The sequence below is a fragment of the Brachionichthys hirsutus genome, chromosome 8 (assembly GCF_040956055.1).
Source record: "Brachionichthys hirsutus isolate HB-005 chromosome 8, CSIRO-AGI_Bhir_v1, whole genome shotgun sequence".
Lineage (NCBI taxonomy): Eukaryota > Metazoa > Chordata > Actinopteri > Lophiiformes > Brachionichthyidae > Brachionichthys > Brachionichthys hirsutus.
In genome coordinates, this window is record NC_090904.1 from 2,806,355 (window position 1) to 2,814,725 (window position 8,371).

The window sequence follows — 8,371 nt, forward strand, 5'->3', positions numbered from 1 at the left end:
GCTGCCTACAAGTCTTTTTTCCTCCTTCCTTCACAAAGGAGTCGAAGCCACAGAGCAGAATGACTTTGTTTGACCAGAGACGTGCCGGTTTAGCGTGTTAAGATCTGATCGTTACACAGACAGAGTTTATGTGGGGGAACTCGTCATTGGTGCAGGAACAAAGCGCAGCGGGTGCCTGAACAACTTGAGTATTGCCAAAGTGCCCTTCATACTGCAGCACTGTCGATGAGAATCGATGGCATTGAGGCAGACATGAGTGAAATCTGGATGCGTTATGAACACGTTAGCGACGTTTTGTTCAGGTTTGGCTGAAATCGAAGCCAAACATTGATTTACCGCTACTTGATTAGCTCTTCTTCATTCAGCAGGCAGTCCTGCATGTTTTAGCACAGCTCCGAGCACAAAGCTTAACCTGAAGCGTGCTTTCTTTCCCTTTCACGAGGAACCCCAGTTCAAACTAGAAAGACAATCAGAGATTGCAGACCCTCGCCTCCAATAGACTATTGGATCTTGTGAGACAGTAAACAGGGCTTCCGGATCAGAGGGGCCAAACCTGCTCTAGCTCGCTGCTCCGGAACGGGAAAAGATACAACTTTTATGTTGCACCCCTGAAATGAAATGAACGACTGGACTCACGCTCATCTTCGTTTGGTAACTTTTAATTACAGTCCTCGGTTCAGTAACGTCAAGTTATATTTTTGTCTCCTGCGTAGTACAACACACCTTCTGGACTCTTTTTCCCATCATGCCATTCGTGTCCCTCCCTCTTAATTCTAGAATCTGGATCCAGATCCGGATCAACACCGAGGCACGGACAGAACCTTGCTTGTGTAAAAATTTCAAGTTGATTGGGTTACTAGTTTTTGAGTTATGCGCTCGGACAGACAAACAAACAGACAAATAGACAGACAAACAAACAGACAAACGGACCCAATTGCAATACCCTCGCCTCCTCTTCGGCGAGGGTAATTACTTCCGCTGAAAGTTTTCTCAAATGAATTACTGAAACATGACATTGATTTTTTTATTTTTTTAGTTTCATAGGACACCAAGTTGTTAAAGGAGCGGGTTTGGGTATGCTGCCCTGAATTTGGCACTTATTTTACTATCCCATCTGCTATAAACTGTTCTACCGAAGGTGAGAGTAGTATTTTTTTTAAGTTTTAAATGTACATAGCAGCTAAGGTAAGGAAAGAATTCATCTTTGTTTGAATCTGTGATTTTAAGTTATCCTTGTTATTTTAAAACAGAAGCTTAATAATGTTTTTGGAAATATGCAAATTTCTAAATGTTAATGTCTGGGTGTTTGTTTTTTCATTTTTATAAAACTTGATCTGTGTTTTTGTGGCTGTGATGGGAGGTCAACACTTGTAAAAATGCTTGAATTTATGAAAATCTTTGTTCAAGTATAAATAATTTGAAATACAGTTTGTGTTGGGACATTTTGTGGAAGTCGGTCTTTTAATATATTGTTGAAAATGTACCTTGAAGTTCTGCCTGTGTCTTCTCAGGGGTAATAAAAACAGTTTCCCAGATCAAATGAGAACAGTTACTGTATTCATGATTAAATACTCAATATGTTGATGATCTGAACAGGTAATTAATCTTTGAGATAATAGGAATAAATGAATGTTCATATTTACATTGAAACAGAAATACAAACATCTAACAGTGTTTCTTGAAAATGAATGTTCCTGCCCCCCCCCCCCCCCCTTTCTATTGCACTCAAAATGAATTCCCCCACCTTCCCCATGAGAGAGATCTTCCGTTTCCTGGGCCTGATGAAAACCGACATGATTAACTTCACCATCCAGAGCCTGAGGCCTCGGTTCCTGCAGCAGGCTGTACAGTAACAGAGGCAACTCCTGGGCAAACGGCCAAGTGACGATGATGATGATGATGATGATGATGATGATGACTCAAGATTAATTAAACAGGCTTGGATCTTTGTCCTTTTGAACCGCCATGCTGCCGTTCCACCCACTGGCATCCACCCATGGAAGGATGGATGGGACGGATGGATGTTTGGTTGGTCCAGATTAGCCAACCATCCATCCATACCCCATCCATCCTTCCCACCAATCCATGGATGAATGGATTGATGGATGGATGGGTGGATGGTTGGTCCAGATCAGCCATCCATCTCAGGTGCCGAAAAACAAGAAAATTGAAGAAAAGGCTCTCGTCTCTCGATCACTCTCTTTTTGACTCTCCTACCTGTCCTTGTCTGTCTCTCCCACTCTGTCCATGTATCTGTCTTTCTACCTCTGTTTCTCTCTCTCCTTCTCAACCCAACCGGAAAAGACAGATGGCCGCCCACTATGAGCCGTAGGGTTCTGTCCAAGGTTTCTGCCTGTTAGAGGGAAGTTTTTCCTTGCCTCCGTCGCCAAAGTGCTTGCTCTTGTGGGTCGAGTTGGGTTCTGTGTTTCCCTGCAGGTCTTTCCCTGCTACACCTGCAAAGTGTCTTCAGATAATTTTCTATAATCTGGCACGATAGAAATAAAATAAAAACTTAATTTAATTAAATTTAATCTAGTTTTATTGAATATCATTGAATGAATGAATGTATGGATGTATGGAGACGGACGGTCCAACTCAAGTCGGCCCCACATTTTTCAAGAAGTCTTTATAATATCTACAATCTACATCCGAACCGGACAGACAGACAAACAAACGTTGGTTCCTGCATCATTGAAATTTAGGAGCTCGCGAACATATCACAGTCACAGGGAATGGAGCACATGACCGCACTGTCAAAGTAGCTCGAGTGCTGAACAGCAGCAACAACTACAGGGCTCCATCTGTGATGTGTTGGATCATCACCAAAATGTAATTCATCTGTTCCTGGCAACATTCCCAACATTTCCTGAAAATGTCATCAAGATCAGTCCAGAAGGTTTTGAGTTATTTTGCAAACAGACGCAACGCCAGACACACGATTCGTTTTAACTATTTACTACTAGGTTACTTTTAACTAACAATTTTACTGTAAATCTGAACTTTTTTCCCGTTGTGTTCAACTGCATTTACGTTTTCCAATTATTTGCGCAGCTGTTGCATGTACCTCAGGAACTGTAAAAGTATCCTTTGAGGTATAAACACCTGTGAAGGAATCATTACCTGATCATTGCTTGAATGCGTCTCGCTGTGCAGTGGCTGCTGCTTTTTCTTGTGAAAGCTCCTAATTTAATGAAGGTCCCTTGTCATTTACCACATGATCCTGACGGGACCTTCTCTCTCAGGCTACGGTGCTGGACCGCACCCGCCTGGACTCACTGGGCCAGCGGATCCAGACGGTGCTGCTCCCGACCAATGCTCGACGTGGGACTGATGTGGTTTCGCATCAGGTAAGCCCATCGCTGTGCTGCTGGAGGACAGTCAGACCAGGTAAGGAGAGAGTTTTGTGATGCATGTACCGGCTGTCACAGTGAACAGGTATTATATGAGAGGAAAACCAATGGAGGCGACAGGAGCCTGTCAGAACAGATCCAGCTGACCCAATTCTTTCTGTTCAAGAGAAGCCCTGTCAAGATCAATGGATACATGTGGGACAGAGGCTTGTGATATTCAAGGCCTGCAATATAAGGAGGAGCGCATGCTGCTCACTTCTTTATAAAAAATATTTTTATTAAATCTAAAACCTCTTTTGAGACCTCAGCCTGACTCACGATATTTATTGATCAACTTCCATAAGCCCCTTTGCACAGCATCTCGTATATTGGGTACATTGAGAGGAAGCCTGCTGGTCATTTGTCTAATGCTGACCTGAAGGAGGCGCTGCTGGTGCTCGGGGGGGGTGTCTGTGCTGCAGCAGGGGAGTGAAGCTGCTTCAGGAGAGCCAGGATCTCCTGAAGTAAGTGAATACATATCTGAGCTGTGGAAGCATAACAACGGCATCGGTCAGGATGTTGGGAAACGCTGTAACTCTTCATCATATTAAAGAAACAGAGTTTAGGTCACTGGCTATAACTCAGTTATGTTCTCATTTCATTTAGGTGTGGATTAAAATGCCCTCAGAGCTATTGGAAATACAGTAATACCTTGACATACGGGTATAATTCGTTACTGGACCGAGGTCGTATGTCAAAATCAAATTTTTTCCCCATATAAAATAACTGAAAATAATTTAATTGGTTCCGGCCGTCTAAAACTGCTCTATAGGTGCACACACGATGATATAATGAATGGTACACAGGATTACTGTAATATAAAATGTGGTCTTCTCACTTCTTTGGACTCATCACTTATTATAAAGAATATTCACAAATACAGCAAACTCAGTGAACGGGTGAAGCGCTTTGGAGAGGCAGGTCCGAATCTCGGAACGCTGGCATGTCAAAGAACTCGTATGTCGAGGTATTACTGTACATTTTTCTAGTAAGTAATAGTAGTAAAAGAAAAGTGATATATTTGTAAAGACTAACAGTTTGCAGATTCATAATCAAACGCTTTTATCTTATTTAGTTTCCATAAGATGTTGTGTCTAAAATGTTGCCGTGGTAACACCACACTGCAGTTGTTCTCTATCCTCATGCACGTCTGCTACTGCAGACAGCGGAAATGTTTCCTTCTCTCTCTGTCCACGCCTTCAAACATCCTTCCATCACTCATAGGAGGAAGGGTACAGGGCTTCCTCCAGGCGATGCTGCAGGGCAGTTGTGGTAAAAGGAGTCCAGAGCTGTCCTCTCCACTCTAGCTGCTGAGCTATAGCAGAGCTGGGGACGGCCTTCGGGCAAATCGTCCACTTCAACCGAAAGGTCTTTGGTCCCTTCTATTCTATTCAACCGTCCTCAGGAAGCAGCTGTTCCTACCCGGAGAGGCCGAGAGTGAGGAAGACGAGGGTAGGCTGAGGGTGATCCAGAGAACCGCCGTTGACTCAACATGAGCTGCCAATTGGCAATTAATGGTGCAATATTACTTTGGTGCAACCAAACTACAAGTTTAACCTTGAGAAAAATTTAATATATTCATAATGTTTTTTTCTTTTTTGCCCCCCCCATGACCTGGATGACTGAGAACACACCCAGGCTAAATGCAGGCCTTAAGTGTAAATATGTTTTATCAGAATAGAGCGATAAGCGCTCCACAATGTGCAGTTTGTCACATACATTTCCAAAATCATTTTAAACCTCTGAATTAAAGCAAACAGCTCCAAGAAGGACGGACGACAGGATTCCGTAGCTTTTTAAAACCCCAGCTGATATTTTTCACAACGCCTTCTCTGTTTTTTTAAAGGGATTTCAAGAATTAACAAATATTTTCAAACCATATATGACTAGAACATTTATCCTGTTGCATCATGGGAAAAGGATTTTCAACTCATTTTCCAAACTGTAACTTAATTTCCAAAATCCATACATACATTCAGAAATTGCTCCAAAGAAAACTAAAACACGTGTTTAATTCTAATCCCGTCACACAAATACTATTATTCTACCAGTGATTTATATTGATTCCTGCTACTTTATCTTTTTGGAAGCGTCACAGCTTGGAATGGGACGAAAACATTTTTACTGCAATGCACAACAAATATTTATTTGAATCTAAATAAGTTTTTGTTCAAAATATCTGACGCTTCTGACAACAGGCCTGTAAACAAAGCAGCACGCACAAACAAAAGAAAAGGAATAATCACGGAGTCACTCAATCAGCCCCAAGCAGGGAAAACAAAGTTTGGTTGCGCCGTACTCCGATTGTCATTTTACATTCAGTCATGAAACAAAACCATTTGCTAACAACAGACATACAAGGTATTCTTTTGATATTGTATCTTTTAATTTCATTAATATGATATTGCTTTAAAATTTGTAACAGAAGAACATTTTTCTTTGACAAACCATTGACCTGTCCGTAAACTTGGGCAAAGCATTGGATGCTGGTACAGCTTCTTTTTTTTTGGGGGGGGGGGGGCATTTCTGTGAAACCCTCAATTATTCCCAGTTTCTATCTCCAATAGACCTGAATTATATCTTTAATGGTCAGTGCTCCAAACATTACAGTACCGACATGACAAGATCATGGCCCAAGGGAATAGAATCGACCTTTTGGACTTCTGTCAAGACAGCCGTCACGCGTGGGCCGGGTCTGGTCGGTTGTGTAGCTGAAGGGCTTCTTCTCACTGATCTGCCCACGAACACAACACACACAGACACACTCACATGGGCCGCTCCCCTTCAACTCACAGCTTGGTGTCCGGAAACTTGAATGCTGGGGTGAGCTACATAAGGGAAACACCAATGTTACAACAAAAAGAAAAAGAAAAGACTCATACATGCACAAGCCGTATCATGCCACCAGAACTCGCTTTCAATAGCCGCTGGTCAGGAACGTGTAATGCTTTAAACCGCTGAGCATTCATAGTGGAGCATGTCGTCATGGTGACCAGCAAAATGGAAGAACATGCGTGACAAAGTGCTGGAGGAATGGCGACAATGGAAAGCAAAGAGCGATGGGGGGGGACCGCTGTTATTGGCGCTTAACGAAAGGGTCGGAACACAAAAAAGCGAATGGCAGATGAGAGAAGAGGAGACATGAGACACCAGCTTCAGTACTTAACAGAGACGGATCAAGCCGAGTGCTTCAGAGAGGACGGAGGACAAGAAGACACACACACACACACACACACACACACACACGCTGCCAACATGCATCATCAGCGGAGGCTAACAGTTAGCAGTCAGTGCAGCGTGGCGGGGAAACAGCCACGGCGCTGCACACAGACCAGGGACAGTCTGCAGCCACGCTGTCCTTCTGGAGAGGGACGACGCGTCCCCTCTCTTGCAGCACACAGACACAAGGACAGTGGTGTAACGTAACAGTCCATCCGCCCATGATGGACAGACAGGCACAAGGCATACAGCACACAGGTAAGGTAGTGCACATGGGGGGGGGGGGGCATAAATACGTGTTGACTCCACAACAGGCATTAATGAATCACAGTGCATGAGGATTTGTTTTTGTCCTTGTCGTTTTCTCAGCGTAACAAATCCATTCAGATTCACACCAGAGCGACGTTTCACTCACAGCTGCTTACTTCCTGCATGGACCACGCCTCATTGCAAATGTGTGCAAAGTGGCACAGACGCCAAGCCATGTAATCTGAAGAACAGTATGCTGTGTGGGGAAGTAATTTCCAAATTGTGCAGTAACATACTTCATTTAAAAAACAACAACAACAACAACTTCTGGCTGTTTCAGTGTTTGGATCCTTCCCGATCCTTCCTTCATCGCTATCCTAACGCACTTCAGTCAGCCAGCATCCATCGCCAATGCACTAACCATCTAGTTCACATGGTAGGAAAAAGAACAGAAGATATTAAAAGGATCGTGCCATTCTTTGAACACAGTGTCTTTTTAATTGGCAAAAAGGTAGAAGCTGCGATTGGCAGTCTCAGATTGCTACCATAAATGCTGTGAGACGACAGACGGGGTCAAATCTGTACCATCAGAGGAACATCGTCCAACCGGCAGTCAGTAGCCCAAATCCATGAACCAGTTTCCGTTTAGGAGCAGAGGAGGGGTGCGGGGTGTCGGCTGGCGGCGGTGCTATTCAGGAAGGTGGGGGGGCTTTAGTTGATTTGAGATAAATCCAGTAAGGCTGCTGTTTAGTAAAGTGTAGGAACGTTGAACTGCTGTGTGTGTGTGTGTGTGTGTGCAAGGGTTCACGTCATAGTCTGTTTGAGTCCAGACATCAGTGATGAATTCAGGACCGATCCATCCTGTTATCATGACTTTGTACAAGTGAGTAAAAAAAACAGGTTGTTTGCTGCATGTTGCTGTTTCCCTAATTTATTTCATTGTCTTTCATGGATTAACTGTCTGTCTTACGTCTGATGCAAGCAAAGCATCGTCCTCATTGTGCCTCATAGTGGTAGATGCCTGGTAAGAGAGGACAAGCTAAAGACGGAGAAGGGGAAAAATAAAAAATAAAAAATTACAACTGTTTTCAGGCAAAACAACCAGAAAATTAGGGGTTAAAAGTGATGCTGTAAAAAGTCAAATAAATAATAATAATAATTTTGTTTTAAAAACTTGAATCTAAATCTTAAATGTGTTCCACGTCCAAAGAGTGTGTTGAAGAAAAGGCTCAACGTTGTGAGGAAGGTGCTAATTTGCTTTCTTGGACTCTTAGATCTGTACAGTAAATGATAAATATCAGCAGTCGATGGCTAATCCTGAGAACAAAGGTTGGATATGGGGAAACAGCTTGCATAGCTTCGTCTCCAGATAATATCTGTATAATTATAATTAGCTGTAAAAAGGTTTCTCATTTATAAAACTAGAAATTAAATTTTCAAATTATTATTTTTGACCACTTGTCACTCAGAAAGCTTAAACCAGGAAGTTACACTATTTTTTTTTTTGTCTGGAT

At 42.8% G+C, this 8,371-nt stretch overlaps 1 pseudogene; it reads left to right on the forward strand.

The window, feature by feature from the left end:
- Positions 1 to 1,730: 1,730 nt before the first annotated feature.
- LOC137898026 (uncharacterized) lies at positions 1,731 to 4,885 on the forward strand (annotated as a pseudogene).
- Positions 4,886 to 8,371: the final 3,486 nt, after the last annotated feature.